Below are 18004 nucleotides of genomic sequence, written 5' to 3' on the forward strand. Positions count from 1 at the left end.
AGGACAAGAGTCTCTCCCTTTTTTATGAGACAGGTTTCTCTCTGCATTAGCCTTACCTGCTATTCACGGGGACCTTTGCCTCTGCTCTGCAAAAACCCCTTGCCTCTCACTGACATTCACTCCCTGTCATTTGGTATATACCACATCAGGATCCACAGAGGACTTCATCCCAAAAAAGGGCTGACTCACCTGTGAAGAAAGCTGCTGTGGGTCTGTCAAGACCGCAGAGCACTGCAGAGTCTTCAGAAGCTCGATGACAACTTAGGGGACATCTCCACTAACTCTTAGGAAAAAGAAAAGGGCAGTCTTGCGTACAGTAAAGGCCATTCTTACACCTGCCTTCAATTCCCTTGTTCATACGTGCAAACCTTACAGAATTTGCATAGTCCTTCCCTAACACCCTCTTTCATCAGTCAAACGCAATTGTATGCTTCCCTTACAGAACTAATACAGCTAGTTAGGTTGCACGTGCAAACTCATCTCCCTCCATGTCTGAAAAACTCTGGGATGGCAGTGAGGTGGTCAAAGGGAAGATAATTTGTCAAAGGCAAACCTGGGCAGAAAGAGGAAAACACAGAACAGTGGCCTGCACTGGTAGAAATATCCCACATAAAGCTTCCTCATGAACTCTCAATTTGGCCCTGAAATTCAGATCCTGAAGGTCAGCAGAGAAATGCTCTCATTCTTCACCAACTGTTAGATCCTCTCACAGGCCTGATGCCTGTCCTAGGCTTGGACAGGCCCAAGTGCATTCCGTGCTGGAGCAGAAATACAAAGTGAGTCCAGATCATTTTATACTGCTGGAAAGCTATGGGCATCACCCAGCACAGTAGGCTACCCAAAACTAAAGAACTGAGATAAATTAGCATGTTACCTTTCATTGCAGACATGTTTATCATGAACAAGCATATGGCATACATGCTCAAAGCACCAGCTGTGCTAAGTGACACTACTGAAACCACCAAAGCTGAACAGTCGAGAGTTTCAGTGCAGCTCCAAGGGACTTAAAATAGATAAATAGGATCACCAGTCTTCTAAAGCTCCTCTAAAAGCATAATGACTAGAAAATAAAGGCCCAGCCACCAAGAACATGGGAACTTAATTCCCAGCAAGCTATTTGAGGAAGCATAAGCTTCGCAGGACTCAGTGCTGCCAGTAAAAAAATTTAAAAATTCAAAACTCAAATACTTTTCATCCAGACTGTCCCTGGAAAAGGGAATGAAGAAAGTCAAAAATAAAACATGAGTATGAGATTCACCTTGAAAGCCAACCTGCTGCACAACATCCAATTGTGACAACAGGGTCTGGGTAACAAATGCCACCTGGTGAAAGGCCTGGAGGCTAGCTGGCCCATGAGCTTTTGCTCATCACTAATGGGGGAAAAAAAAAAAAAAAAGCACCCAACGGCAAACAGCAAAATGATTTTCCAGGCATTTTCAAGGCATGGGTTAGGAGGTACTCGGCTTGCATCTAAACCAAAAAGCATTACTTCCACAGCACACACTGTTAATTGAAGTCAATGGCACAGTGGCTGCCTAGATTCTAGGCAATGATGTAATGCATACCACATAGCATGGAGCATACAGGACTTCAAGCAGACAGAGAAGATGTCTGATGTGGTCTGGACAATCCATTCCTCCTTCCAGCCTTACCCTGCTCAAGCGCGTAATCACTTTTCCCCATCTAACAGTGACGTATTGCTCCCTGATCGCCCTTCCTGACTCCACGCTCCTCCAAGACTAGATCTAGGCTGTAGATGATTTGGTCCTGACCTGGTGTAAACAGCTCTTAAGGTTCATATTTCTCTCTGTCTTACTGCCACTCTCTCATCTTCTAAGTAGCCCAAGAGTGGCCCTTCCTCCCCTTTCCATCGGCTCAGATCTAGAAGCACTTCTTGTTAGTGTGCCATCTCCATCCCTTGTCTAAGGCATTGTTCACAGCTTTCACGTACCCTCACCAGGCTAGAGTGGAGCTGGAAGCCCTAACATACATGCAGGGAAGGAATCCACATACTGAAATTTCAGTCCTTGAAACTGGACAAATTCCCTCAGAGCTCTTACCTGTCTGAAGAGGCTGTGGTAAAACGCACATCAGGGCCAGTCTATCCTGAGGTCCTTTTTGAAGAGAAAGTAACTGCCAGCATCCCCACGTAGAGCTGCTCTCCACTACGTGACTCAGAGATAGCAGGGCAGACATTCTATCTCCATCAGCCCCACAACAGTCCTTCCCCACTTGCTCTCGGACACCCAGGAATGTGGGTAAGGCGGAATTGCCCCAACAGCCAGAGATTTTGGAACTTTTAAGGATCTAAATAGTATTTTCTAGTTAAGGGAGACCTAGAACTATTCAAACTGCTGAGGAATTTGCTCTCTGTCCAAGCAGGGCAGCAGCTGGGAGGTGTCCCCTTTCCATCCTCCCCCTGTCGGAGCCCTTCCTGGTAACTCTGCATCAGGTCATGCCCAGCATGCTCAAGGTCAGTGGCAATGACTTTTTCCTGCTGGCTGGAGAAGGGGGTTTATGATGGCAGTTTCCCCCCGCTAATAACCTGGTGCCTTGATATGCAGCTAACTCCATCATGGTGCTGCATTAAAAAGCCATAGCAGACCAGTATGAAACTTTTACTGGGACCAGGCCTCACTTCCAGAGACATAATGCCAAGGTCAGATTCCCAGACCTTCTGCTGTAACATTTCTGACTACATTTCTGACTACAGTCCCTTGCTTGAGTCAGGTTGCATTTGAAAATAAGTTGTTATCTGAAAACAATATTAATAATTCTCCCGTCTCTTTGCTAGGATGCCACTGAAGAAAGAAAAGAGCATATACTCACTAAGAAGCTTCTCTGTTGGACCTTCACTTTGGAGACTTTGGGGGAACTAGTGAGATCAGGCTTTTAAATTCAAGTTACTCAGATAACTGGGGCTAATTCCACAGTTCTCCATTTGTTTCATGTCACATTTACTGTGAGATGTGAGTACTCTGGGAAAAGCCAAAAAAATTCTGCTGCGTTATCAGTAAACACTGGCATCTGTACAATGTCTTTATTGCCAGCGCAAGTAAGAATGAACAGTCAACAGCATCTGCTGAGATGCTAAAATGGATCGATGTTAGAGATAACCCTAATTAACATATTTATTAGTTATACGGAAGAAAAAAGTCAACATTTTGTGACATTCACAGATGACACAGAAGAGGCACAAATATCAGTAAGGAATCAAAGTATAGTGCAGAGGGATTGAGGTAACACACACTATAGGCAGAAAACAATAGGAGCTAATCTGGAAAAAACTATCTAATACACAGTGGGGAAAGCTGTGCAGACAGCAATGGGAGAAGCCAAAGGGAGGTATAATGACTTCACCAACAACACACGTCTCAGTTTCCGCTCTGCTAGCAAACTGCTGCCTCCTGAGTTGAGCACTTATAATGTCATCTCCAGGCTTCTGGGAGCAAGGTATGGATGAACACTGCTAGGCTGGGTGCACAGCCTACTGCCACAGAGTAGATGGAACCTTCTCCAAAAGGGAAGGAGAGGGACGAGAGAGAGATGACTTCCAGGAGCCACGGGAGGTCCAGCACCACTCCAGCTAACAACTGTAGCCGTGAAGTCCCAGAGAACTTGCACTTGGCAGATCACCCTCAGCTTCCAAACAACCCATCACAGAGAAAAACCAGCACATCGCCCAGCACATAGTGACAGCGGTTACCACAGTCCTCCTCTACACGGCTCCCGCAAGGTTTCCCCTAACACGTGCTCTCCAGTTTGTCACTGTAGTGAAGCCAGAAAGAACCATTTAGGACTGAAAGTAGAGAAATGAACTGTGACAAGGTCATAGCACAAGTGGACAAAGAATATAGTGCTCTACAACATATAACTGAAGGACTATCTTTCCTATGAAGAAAGGCTGAGAGAGCTGGGCCTGTTCAGCCTGGAGAAGAGAAAACTGAGGGGCAATCTCATCAATGTGTTACAGTATCTGAAGGGGGGGTGTCAAGAGGACGGAGCCAGATTCTTCTCCATGGTGCCCAGTGACAGGACAAGAGGTAATGGGCAGAAACTGAAACACAGGCAGTTCCATCTGAACATGAGGAAAAACTTTCCTGCGAGGGTGACCGAGCACTGGCACAGGTTGCCCAGAGAAGCTGTGGAGTCTCCTTGCCTGGAGATATTAAAAACCTGCCTGGACGCGATTCTGGGCAATGTGCTCTAGAGGACCCTGCTCGAGCAGGGGAGTTGGACTAGATGATCTCCAGAGGTCCCTTCCACTCTTGGCCATTGTGTGATTCTGTAATTCTGTGACTAATTACCTCATAGGAAGGTAATTAAGGAACCTTTAGCAAAACAAAGAAACGGAAAAAAAGAGAAATTTTTTCAAGAAGATTTACGCTGGTTGTCAGTAATGTCTGCAAAATCTGCCAGCCAGTTCATACAAGAAGTATGTATGAAAGACTGCACTGAGACACCTGACACACAGCTGAGCTGGATCCGGGAAATACAGCAGTATTAACCATTATGTCTTAAACAAGCAGGGGACTGAAAGATTCACTCATCACCTCTTACATGTGCAGTCCTAGTCATGTCTACATCTTTATTGTCTGCTAGGAGATCACGAAGAGAAATTCGCTGGCCTCTAGTAGGTAGTAACTATGGGAGCTACAGAGTTCAGCAAATGCCTCCGAAAAAGAAATTCCTGTGCCAACTTGTGACAATTTTGCAAATTCTTTAGAAGGATTCCAAGGAAGGGTGAGCTGACCTGTTTGTTATGTATCAGTACATATACTGCTGGATCTCTCAGGGAGTTTTCTTACCAAACTTTGACACAGAACCGGAACCAACTTCATTCTCAAGGTGTTGCCAAGACCAGCCCCAAAAAAGAAGACTAGATTTCCGAGGCTCTTCAATAATCTTATTCATTCTGGCCTCGTTGAGAAAAAAATATTTACAAAAAAAAAAAGACAGTTAAATACCTCTGAAGGCAGTAACTTAAAGGAATAAGTGAGATTACAAACCCAGTCCTTTAGTCATTTTCTGTGCGTAACTCACGTTTAGGTACTGCAGAGGGAGCTTTCCGTATACCCCACCCCTCATCCCGGACATGTGGAAACCTGCAGTGCTTGTGTTGTAATATACGAATGCAGGAGTTGGTTGCTGCCTCCAGGTGGGATAAAGGTGTGGGACCAGTTGTAGAACAGTACATACAGGAATGCCAAAGCAATTTTCTGATAACCTGAAAAGTGAGAAGACCAAAGCATCCCACAATGTGAGTTTGCCAGGGTCTCCCTTAAATGATGTACTGCACCTAACAGGTATTCAGCCTGTGTAGGAAATTCCACGGACAAACACATCTGGAATTACTGATCTGCAGCCATAGCATCCAACTGCCATGTTCCCACAGAAACATGACAGGCTTGGGACTGACCGGTGTGGGATGGTGTGAGAGTCTCCAGGAAAGTGCCCTTATCCTTTGGCTGGCAGCTGCACAAGAGATACTCAGATTTGTTTAAAAGGCAAACAAAACTCACATATTTCTGTTTCTGGGGGATTTTCTTTTTCTTTTTCTTCTTCTTTTTCTTTTTCTTCTGTTTTGATGCAAGCAAGTAAGTTCGGTGGATCTCGGCAGATATGCTCATCGGGACAGAGGTGCCTCCTCCAAAAGACACTACATGGTAATTAAAGAAAACCCTCTGATAAGGATTCCTTAGTCTTAACACTGTCAGCTTAGTCCAGGACAGAGGCCTGGGAGCTGACTGCTGTCTCTCAGCTCAGCGGAAAAGGTCTGTAACTCTGGCAGCAAAGACTCCTCGTTTGGGATCCGTGCATATCCTAGTCCATGGTGCTAGGACTCCCATCAGAGGACTCTGTCCCAATGAGCTGGAAAGGGCCCACACTGAGCAGTACCAAGAAAAATCCGTACAGCCAAAAATGCAGGGTCTCTCAGACATGCGCAGTCCTACCTCATCTCTCCCAGTCAAGAGTGGAAGCTCTGCAGGGGGAAAAGAAGAGGCATGACTGGAGTGGAAAACCCACAGTAGCCAGTAGTTCAAGGGCTAAACAGCCGGGGACTGCTTTAGCCTACCACTTCCAGCACCCTATCACCTGAGATACACTGTCAGCTCAGGTGACTCTAAAATGCTCCCTAACACCCCTGAAGCTAGCTGAACCAGAGAAAAGGGAAAGTAGCTTCTTCAGAAAAGAGCTTCCTCCACTACTCCCCATGAATCTGTTTTGTAATCTCAGCTGGAGAAAGTGCTACTAATCACCACTGCTTGCCAATTTAGTTTGAAGGGGTGTGGAAAAAAAGACACTATCTATTAGCTGAGCAGTTAACAAATCCTCAGACCCTTTGCCGGTCAAGGTGCAAAGCTCATAACTCAAGATATAGTAAGCAGTAATCTTTCTAATACACTTTGCACGTTAAGAAGCTAAGGAACAAAGCACAGCCTGGAATAAGAGTGCATGGTAGCTGCCATCAGTACTTTTGGTTAGATAATGATCCAGAACTACAGAGAAAGACTTGCTGTCCATGCAAAGTGTTTCCTAAACGTACAGATAAGAGAACTTCTCACCTCTTCCTAAACTTTTCAGAAAATATATTTCCATTTGATCCAATGAGGAGCAAGAGAATAGCACCCTCAGAAAGCCACTTTGTACAACCCAAGCGGCACAGGGGGATGTCGTTGTTCTCTTGGCACCAGATGGTGGTTAACAGTAAGAATAAACTGACAATAAGAAGGGATGTGCAATGTCTCTGGCAAGCGATGTCACAGTGGGCAAGACCACTGGCAAAGGTAAAATACCTCTGTCCCTGAGAACGGAAGACTCATTTTTTGTGTTTCTGTTTTCAATGCCATTCCATGTGTGAACATACAGGCTTAAAAGTAAACAAACAGGAATAAGCTGATGGTCAAAGAACCCCAAAGTTTTCCAGAATACAGCTCCTGAAGAGCGTCTTCTGATGATTCCAACAAGAGCTTAATTTAATCTTGACAATCAATGATCATCTGTCTGCCTGCCTGCCTGCCTGCTGTTGTGCAGGCCTGTGAAAGAAGGTTTCTCTCCCCTTTAATTAGATCTCAGCTGGCCTTTAGAGGAGATGTCTTCCTCTCTTCCTCTTGCAAAATAGATCTAATAATGCCTGCTGGGCTTGTGCGCTATTTATTTGCACTCAAAAAATAATTATCTTGCAGCTGCTTCCAAACACAACTGAGCTCTGAAACATGCATGTACTCTGTCAAATCCTCTTGCAACTGTTGATCACAGGACAAAGAGCATCTTTCAGAGAGGCTAATCTTCTCCCAAAGGGAAACTCATTCCCAAACACATAGCAAAGGAACTCTCTTAAAAAGCAGGTGCAGAGGAGACCAGGGAGATCTTGGTACATCAACACATAAACTGTTTATCAAGCTGCTTGAGAACCAAGGTATGATATATTCAGAGAATTACAGAGCGGTTAAGGTTGGAAGAGGTTTGTGGAGGTCTCTAGTCCAACTCCTTGTCAAAATTAAGGTCAAGTCCAAAGTTAAATCAGGTTGCCCAAGGTCCTTTTCTAGATGAGGATTGAATATCTCCAAGAATGGGGATTTCCCACCGCTTTTCTAGCCCCCATCCCAGGGCTGCATCATTCTCATGGGAAAGTAACTTTTCCTTACATCCAAAAATCATTTCTCTTATTGCCACTTGTGCCTGGTGCCTCTTATCCTTTCACTGAGAAGAGTTTGACTCTGTTTTCTCAAGTCGCTTTGGGTGGCAGAAGGCACAATTAAGATCGTCCTTTGCTGCCTCTTCACCAGCCTGAATAAACTCATTTCTCTCAGCCTTTACATGAACACCACATGCTCCAGCCTGCTCATCGTTTGATGACGGACTGGGCTGGACTCCTTCCATTTTCCCTATAACTGTCTTGTAACAGAGAGCCCGAATTGGGACACAGTGCTCTAGATGCAGCCTCATAAGTGCTAAACAGAAGAGAACAGTCATCTCCCTTGATCTGCTGCTTATACTTTTGCTAATGCAGCCCACCACAGAGTGGGCCTTCGTTGCTTTAAGGACACGCAGCTGACTCACAAATTACTGCACTGTTAGTGATTGCAGCTCTTGAGAAGACTCGCAGGTAGGACGTGCATAGCTGAGCAAACTGAAAATATGTTGTTGATGGGCAAAAAAGATGGGGCTTTGGTTAAAAGCAGGTTGGAGGTTTCCCCACCCTGATAAGCACACATTCTGTGAATCACTGAGAGGAAGTGCTCTGTCATATTTTAAAGACAATCACAGCCTGTGCATGGGAGGACTGAAAGTGAACATCGAATAGCTCGTATATTTGAGCAACATTTCCTGCAAGGTGCGATCTCACTAAAGTCCACAAGAGATACCCTGCCTGCCCCAGTAGCGCAGGGACAGGTAAACCTGTGCTGCTGCTTCTCCAAAAGCAAAAGAAAATTGACTTACTTTGCAGTAATTTCACCTAAGAAGCCAATACAAGAAAAAAGAGACCTATTGAGACCTCATTTATGCTTCACAGTGACGCATAGTCTATAATAGGCTCAGGATTACAATTTCCAGGCAACTCCCCATTCTGAACTAGGAAAAGAATGAACTCCAATACGCCAGTCAAGATCCGTACCAAAAAAGGTAAGGAAGGAGAACGGGAGGCTCTTTTCTTGACTGTCAGGGATGAACTAAACTTGCCTCACAAGGAGAAGAAACTAAAAGAGAAATCCTCTGGATCCGGAAGAAAAAACATTTCCCATAAGCATCTGCATCCTATGTTCTTTGGAGAAAGGACAGCATTTGTGCTAATGCCAGAGAGGAGCCTCCAGAGAAGGACTGCATTATGGTGATCGCCGATAACAACAGCAGACAGCAGAACTGGGCCTCCAGGAATATTTCTATGAGAGGTAATCTTTCTCTGGAGGCTTATTCTGTACTCTCTGGACTTACTCTGTCCACCACACTCTGATTCTCCTCAGACCAACTGGATGACAATTCTGAACTGGTTCTTCATTTAGCCAAGCAGGACTAATCTCCTTAGCTGATCTAGACACTTGAACAGTGAGTACAATGACCACAGATATTCCTCACATACCTGCAAATCTGTAAGAAGCCAAAGCAATCCCCAGAAAATGTTATTTGTTTGTTTGTTTGTTTTTGTCTCATCAGCTATAATGCAGCCAAGGGAGAGTAGCAAGACCACATGCATAGAGAAAAAGTAGAGACAGATTCTGCACGTTCCCACAATCCCCTTAAGAGATCACCTAATAAGTTTTGTACAGTCCCATAAGCCCCCTCAAGCACCCCATAATAAATTTGTTTATTCCCATGAGACCCAAGAGAGCCTTATTTCCCTGCCTGCTTTTGCATCAGTTACAAAGCTCTGGTTGAAACTCTCCAAGGCTATGCTTGGTTCCTGAAAGGGCCTGTCCATCATGAACCTCAGAGCTCTGCCCCATGTCTCTGTTTAATGTTTCGCTTGTTACGATTTGTGTGTCCATGTGTTTAATGTATTACTTTTCCTATCTATCTCTTGTATTTGTCTCTTATGCTTACTAGCCTTAATCAGATGTTTTTACAAACCATACACCCTTCCATTCCACATGGTCCAGTTAGAATGCGGGGGCGGATAATTTTGATGTACTTCTGTGAATTGGTCAGATGATCCTGAAAAACCATTGAAAGATGGGAATTTTTATACTTTAGCGTAAAAGGTAAGGCTAACAAATCTGTATCTAACATTTCATTTTTCAGTTTAATCCCAATGGATTAGAACTATATACAGAGCAATCACTGAACCTCCCTTTCTATTCTGGGGGGGGAAAAGTGTGAGTTTGATCTCTTGTTTATAGGAGAACAGTATTTCACTCCCCAGTCATTCCCTGGCTGGAATTTCTCATTAGCTATATTAAATTAGGCCCCATAAATTGTTTCCCACATACTGATACTACCACAAATCAAAATTCAGCTAGCAATATCTTTTTAAAACTCATTTGCAAATTTGGCTTTTTTCCTGAAAATCCTATTATTAAAATACTGCTCAGATGCTGAAAAGAACCTGGCTAACGTTGATTAGCCCACACCAACTGAATTTTTAAAAGTTAAATTAAAAGTTAAATTAAAGTTAAAGTTAAAAAAAAGTTAAGTAGTTAAACGGTAGTTTAAAAGTTAAATTAAAAACAGAAACTTGAAGCGTGATGTAAAGATAAAAGCAGAAAGAGTATTAAAATAAAATTTCCTCAAGTCCACAGCTCAGTAGTTAAAATCAGGTGAAATGCAATTTATTGATTCAAAGTTTAACACTTTTTCCAAAACACTAAAATTCATTCCAAAAATTGGAATTTTCATCCTAGTGATTTCACCTTCAAAGATTCAACAAATAGTGCTTACAACAAAAATAAGATGAGGAAAGGTGCATCTTAGGGGGTTAAAAACAGCAAGCATATTTATTTTACCAGATGAAGCAAGTGTTTTGCTAACCGGCAGACCAATCTGCTACACTTCATGATTTAATCGTGCACAAAAAAAAATCAGGAAAAAGCAGAACGGACTCACTGGGATTACTGCTGAATAGTTCTCCACAGTTCTTACAGTGGTGCAGGTCCAAACAGGTGTTGGTAGGGCAACAGGAATAAAAACGTCTAAACCAGAGCTTGGAGTTTTGGATGACTGACTTCGGAAACACTACCTTCACAACATTACTGAACTTCTTTATAAGAACATCTAGAGTCATGAAGAGCCACAGAAAGTAAGGGTTGATGGATCTGCTCCAGATGGATTTTTCTGACGGCATATTCTTAGGACGCTGTCCTACAGCAAGCCAGAACTACCATCCAAATTCTCATCAGCCCTGAAAACCCTGTTTCCAAATGGCTCCCATCTTTCATTGCCACCCATCAAGGCCTGGTATGTTATGGCGAAGAACCTCACTGTGCCCCAGCTGCACAGAGTGCTTGACGATGAGCTGTAGAGGTTACTCACCCACCGTAAGTATAGGTGGACTAGCAGTTTTTCCTGTAGGATCCCTCTATCCACCCTCCAACCTCCAATCCTGAGCCCCTGGTAAGAAGTAAAACTCTGCATCAGCAGAGGATGGCAGTTCACTTGAGAACAGCAGATGCCACAGCATCACAGCTGGCTGCTAGTGGTGAGCAGTTCCCCAGGACCATTGCTATATAAACAGCCCAGACTGCCAGAAGGTTTCTGAAGACAAAGCTTGTTGCTAGAAACAGTTCCGTATCGATACAGAGCCAGGTTTTCTCTGTTTCTTTGAACTTAATTCATAATTTCATCATAAAAAGTTACAAAAAAAGTAAATAGATGCAATTACAGAATTTCAAAACGCATCCAGAAATAGGAAGGGTACAAGCCCACAATTAGTGCAATCCTTAATGCTATTTCATAAAGCCAGTAGCAATTAAGTTGCAAAGTACCATAATTTACATAAGCAAACAAAAACAGGGGAGGGTTTTGATATGTTTCCTTTGGAAAAATTAGATGTCACAAGTAGCTCTAATACAAGACTGTACAACAAGCTACAGCACTGGTAGCACTGCTTGGCAATTCAGGCTGCTGCATGTGTAGAATCGGCTCCCTTCCAGATGGGACAGCATCTGAGAAAGAAAGGCTGGAAAAGACTAGCTTTGTCAGAGCTCCCCACTCTAGACACAAGAGCTAAAGTATGCCAAAGAGACATTGAACCGCTAGGAACAAACTGCTTCCGTGTCAGCATCTGGCCCCAGGAAGAGCACAAGAGAAATGAGAACTACAAAAGGATAATGTCATCCCAGCATTTTGATGGACAGTCGGTGACTCAGATCACAGCATTTACACACTTTGCTGGACAGCAAACCATCACTACAAAAGTGAGCTCACAGGTGTCATGCAGATGGTAGGACTGCCTCTGCCACAGTAAGTTCCTGGGACGCAAAAAGAGAGGGATTCAGAAGTCACCCTCTCAAGCTCTCCTTGAGGAATAACGATCTTTAGTTTGCTTGGCAAAAGCAACTCTGCACTCTCACCAAATATCCCATCACCTGCGTGGATAGCGCTGTTGTTGCTAAAGACAGTGCCCCTCTTTCCCTAGGAACCAATTCATCCCAAAGCTTCCTCACAGCCTTTGGGCCGTAAGGTCTGAATTGAACATGTTGGGGTCAGTCATGAACCCCGTGGGCTAAAGTATAGCTATCAACACCTGGCATTTCAGGAGCCGGACGGAACGTGCCAGCCCTCTGGACTGGTTTTTCAGTGAACTACCTAGCAGGTAGGGGCACCACGGCACCCAGCTTGCTGCCAAAGACCAAGGCAGGCTGCTGCAAATGGCACAAGAAACTTGCGCTAAAAGTACTTCAGTAGCCTTGCAAGATAGCCTGCAAGGGAATGGTGTGGTTTTTCCTTTAAATAAGAGTGAAAAGTTTTTGAAAACGTGACAATATCCCCACAGGATAGAAAGCCCATATTTAATCAGCTCTGCTTTGAAGTCCATCAGCTTTCTGGGGCTTTCACTGCTATTTCAGACGAAGAGAGTACAGCTCATCTTTCCCATCTGCACATGCAAGCCACAACAGCTGAGGTCAGAGAGAGAGAACAAGAAGGGATGCCAACTCCTGTCTCCTCAGCCTTTTCTCATTAAAGCTTTAGCAGATCATAAGGAGAGTATAACTTCACCAACCACTAGGAAGGCTTTTACCAGTGAAGAAGTGTGAATACGTGGCATTTCAAAACCCTCACCTTTAGAAAAATGAAATTCCCCAACAACTGCACAGCCTGAAAACTGAAACAAATTCAGTTCTGACTAAAACTCCGTAAATGGCATGTCAGCAATTTCAAAATAAATGTTTTCCAGCTTTTTTCCTCACAGAAGTGTAACTAGCTTACATTTAATATTATGCAGACAAAGGCCTGAAACACTTGCAGATGTTATGATTCCCCATAAGGGCAAAAATATTCCAGGGAAATGGTTTAACTGTTTTTTAAGTTCTCTATAATTTCTCAACAATTTTCAGAAATGTATATTGCAAGTGGGAGATGACAGAAAACATGCCCAGGCAGCTCCCCTATTGTGCTGCTGCCAACCATTTCACATTGCGATCATTGGCCACTGTGAAAAAGCCTTTCTGACTGAGGAAGAAGCCTGAATCCTTTCAGCATGGTGATGCAGAATTGCACTGTCGTGTCTCATCTCCAGACATCAGTCCTGCTGCTTGAGTCCGGGATAGAGAAGGGACTCTACTTTAAATAACAGTCTTTAAGATACCAAGCACTTTGGCCAAGATGTTCTGTGCTCAGGGGATTGTTTGTAGCTAACTCTGTTGGCCCACACATTAGAAAGGTGGGGTATGTACTTGCCGTGGGTTTCATATTTTCTGCTTGTACGCAGAGCCTGAATATCTGTGCTAATGCAGGCCCATAGCCGTGTCCTTTGAAGATGAAGTTCCACTAAGAGGATGAGAGAGAGGGAGCCCTTCTTTATACTATCCCAGAAGTTTTAACTGCAGGAACCACCGCTCTAGGTCTCCTGCCACCGCTGACTGGAATGCTGATGTCAAAGGGACAGTCTGTCCAGGGTGTGAGCACCGGGGCCGCTGCATAATGGGAAGGATCTGGATCACCAGACACGTTTGTTTCAGCATGGCTAAAGGTCCCAAATGGTCACACACATTCAGTCTTTCATAAGGGAATGATGAGAGTTACCCACAGCTTCCCCTGGAGAAAACCATGAACTGCAAAACACAGGCCTGCTTTGCTGCTAAGTCTGCCAGGTTATTTTAACTCTTCTGCATCTATCTTTCCTCTCTCAGCCCATGTGGGAAGCACAACTGATAACCTCATGTTGCCCCCACACCACAGAAGCCAGCAGCAGCCACATTCCTCCATCCCTGTCTTGCTAGTGCTGGTGACCACCATGGGTCAGGGCATACCTGCCTTTACAGCGCCATCAGCTCCATCCTCACCCAAAACGAGGACATACAGACCATATACCTCTTCCCTACCCCAGACAACATCCGCCAGTGTAGTCTTCCCCCATTAGACACCTGAGGACTCTCCAAGGAGACATCAGACTGATTCTCTAGATACGAAAATTTGACCTGCCTGGGATCACCACAGTAGGTTCCCCCTTGCTCTCTATTTTTTAGCCATGGTGCCTCTCAAGGGAGATGGCACGGATGCTGTCCCTACTCAGCCAACTAGCCAAAGGCATGGGGTGCTGCATGGCCTCCAGGGCCACTTTCACCTTTCTGCAGCCAGGAGCCATCACTGCCCCAGCTGCATTGGTCCCACAGCAACCCTCCCACTCCCTGGGATGCATCTACAACACCACAGTCATGGAACCACAGAACAGTTGGGACGGGATGGGACCTCTGCAAACCGTGCATACCCCTCCACCAAACTCTGCTAGGGGCAGGGAGTAGCCAAGAGCTGATTCTTTAGGGGTGTTTGTCTAGGATCTTACTCCCCTGGAAGTCAGTCGGCATTTAGAAAGTTAGGAACCATTTGGGATCTGGCCACAGATGTCTTCCTCACAGATCTTTACACATCAGCACCTGCATAAATCCTCTCCAAGAAGCAGCTGAACTATGACTGTTTCCAGGCTGACATTAACAGGCACAAATTCCCATCCTGTTCCTGGCATGACCATCTGCTGAGTAGGTAGGAAGGTACTATGCCACTGCACACTGACCTGCACTGTTCCCAGCCAAGAACAGCGTGCCAGTACTGATCTTCTAAAGCCTTTGAATTTTTTTCCTCTCTCTTCCCGTGCACTGGATGGGAGCTATGGTAAAAATATAATCCTCTGAAATCCTAGGAAAGGTCAAAATAATTTAAAACACACTATAAAACCCTCCTGCTTGTGACTGACAAGTCTCACAAAAAGCACAGTTATGGTCCTCACAATTTTGCAGGCCATAACAAGTGAAGACTGAAATAAATATTTAGTACTTTCATCTTCAAAGCACGTTTCAAGCATCAAAAAAACACTTAGGAAATCAAATCTGTTAGGCAAGCTTATATCTCCCCATTCTGCATAGTTAGTGCAAATGTAGTGGCACAAGAATTATCCCTTCAGTGTTAAGACTTCAGTGGTAAGAGTTCTGTTCCTTATTATGAGAGAGGTACAGTTCCTCCCAAATCAAGCAGTGCATGGACATTCCTGTAGGTTTTGATTTGCTGTCGACATAGACTGAGCAGACTGAGACTTCAGCAGTACCACTTTTTGAACAGTTCTACTGAAGCAGCTGTATTCCAACTTGTGGAACTCCCTGCTGCAAAATTCCACACATTTCCAGGGATGCGATAGCTCCCATGACAATCCACATCACCGGCAACCATCAAATTATCTGCACTCACACTTAGTGTCTATGCTCTTTCCCTCCTCAGTGTGGATTAGAAATTTTTCACCAAGACTTAACTAGACTTGAGAAGATTCACAGCCCTCAAAGTACAGAGTATCTTGAGCACAAACTGAAATCTCATCTCCATGGCACTGCAATATTTCCAGGTGGTTACTTACTTGCTAGCAAACTTCCTGTTGGAAAAACTCCTTGGACACAGACTTGGTTAAGTGTTCACTTGCGCTTTTACAATCTTTAAAAGCACACTTACAGGTAGACGTAGGAGTTCATAGTCTCATCCTCCTACAGTCCTATTCAATTGGAGCTATACTGTAGCTCTAGCGGAAAGTTTCAAGCCATTTGAGAGTTGTGCTTTGTATTTAACTGCAACACTCAGGGTTGCACAATGTAGCAACTCAAGTACTAGTACCACACACTGGTTTGTTCGGGGTTTTTTAACTCCTCATATTTATCTATCACATCTTGGACTGAAGTTTTCTGAAACATGTTTAATTTGCCAGGAGATCAGAGAAATCAGGTCATAGTTGTTTCTGGGTTCTGCTTGCATGGAAGACACCATCTCTTCGTACGTTTCAGCTGCAAATTGGTAACTCAATACCTAAAACGTTAAGTACTGTTTACTTTCTAATTCTCCTATATGCAGTGGACCAAGCTAAGGTCCGTCAACTGAAAGTGGGAGGTTATATACAGGGAATTTGTATAATGGAATATATTTTCCACCATTTGAAGCTGATTGAACAGAAAGCTTGCTAACTGCCGCTAATGTCACCTGTCCAACTCCATATGAGACCTCTATATGAAAATTTTGAGGTCTGGCTTGCTTTGTAACCTCCAGCTCTCTCCTGTTTTGATCACCCAGTCTGTGGTCATTAGGGTATACTGAAAAGTTCGTAACACCTCATGTGGGGACAGCTGACAATGTGGGACCCCTTGGGTATGAGAAACCTTGGTTAGGAACACTGCTGCTTCACTACTTGAGGGAGGAGAGTGCTTATGGACTTATATTTCTACTCTTTTTAAGCAATTTCTATTCAAAACTCTTATTTGAAAGATCTTGTCAAATATGAAGTTAAAAAAACAGGAAAAGCATCGTTAGAAGATAAAGATTTGGATGAAATGAACAACCTTAATATATGGCACCTGTCTTTATTCATATCCTCTAAATTTGGCAATAGACTCCAGAAAAGAGAAACAGACAGGGAATGAGTACTGAGGATGTGAAGTTTAGCAAAAGCTTTCTTTCTAATGTCTCTGAAGCAGAGACTCTGCCTTCACATATAATAAGAGAGAAATAAAAAACAAAGCCACGGAGTAGCTTCTCTTTTCCACACCAGCTTAATTTGGACAACAGGAAATAAACAGTAGCTTTAAGAGTCACATCAGAAAGGTCAGCGTTATTTAGGTCTGAGCACATTTAGGCCCCTGACATCCTGAGGATGCTCTCTGCCTTCCACATGAGCAGGTCAGCCTGGCCCGGGGCAAGGACAGCCACCGTGGGGGCTTCAGCAGTGAGAGGAGCCTTTGATCTCCAATAAACTGAGGACTCGGGGGCGGGGGGGGGGGCAGATAGTTCTGTTATGCCCTGTGTCATTGAGCAACCTATTCTTAAATTCTATTTCATATTTCAAAACTAGGATAAGATTTCCTTTTTTTTCTAGCTTTCTTTGTTTCACAAAATACGTTTTTCTCCTTGAGAGGTTTTTCCTCACCACAGTAATATCTTTCTCTGGAGCAGCACCTCAGTTGCTGCATTTGCCCTACTGAATTCTGTGGTTTTGGATCCCTGTCCTTCACTAGAAGTCCACTACAGAGGTCAGACCTTTCAGCAGACACAGGTAGCTTTAGCATTGTTCGGCTGGGCACCCACCATGACCATGCCTGCTGCCGTGGGGAACTCACTGCTGGTGCCCAGTCATGGCACCCTCTGGCAGATCCCACAGCGAAAATGAGCCTGGGAACCAGGAGAGAACATAAGCTACCAGACTTCATGGAGGCACCCTCTCCTTCACTAAATTCACGGGGGAGGCCATCGCAGGGCCACATGAATCAGCCTCCAGAAGGCACAGAAATCACGCATTCACCTCTATTCCTCTATCCTGTGCAAATGAGGCAGCAGCTTGGACCCTTCACACCCCCAACATACTGTCCCTTGTTCAGGAAAAGATCACACTTATGACTGCACAGAGATTTAAGTATCTTTATACAACAGTGTTTTAAAAAGCTAGTCAGATGAACACAGGTCAGGTAGGTAGGAAATTACTCAGAGACCAGCTTAACCATCAAGTCAAAGATTCTGCCTCTGTTCTCATGCTATGAATGATTTTTCAGGTTGAGAAAAAGCCTCCAGTGGTAGGGCTGCTCTCTGCAATGAGTATCAGCAGTTTCATAAGACACAGAGATATGATGAGGCTTTTCACAGGTCCAGTAGTAGAAAGGCAGGTGGTATGGTCTTCCGTAGCCTACTCCCCCTCCCCCATCCTCTCCTTGCAAGACATGACACCTAGCTGATCCCACTGAAAAGCACTGAGCACCAGGCAAGGAAACACTGGCTTTAACATCCTCAGGAAAACATTTGTGTCTGATGCAATGGTGTACTCACATGAGAATTGCACAAGTCAGCCCATGTGCTGCATGGATCAGGAGACACAAATAGTGTTCGTATA

This window comes from Struthio camelus, chromosome Z, assembly GCF_040807025.1.
Source record: "Struthio camelus isolate bStrCam1 chromosome Z, bStrCam1.hap1, whole genome shotgun sequence".
NCBI lineage: Eukaryota > Metazoa > Chordata > Aves > Struthioniformes > Struthionidae > Struthio > Struthio camelus.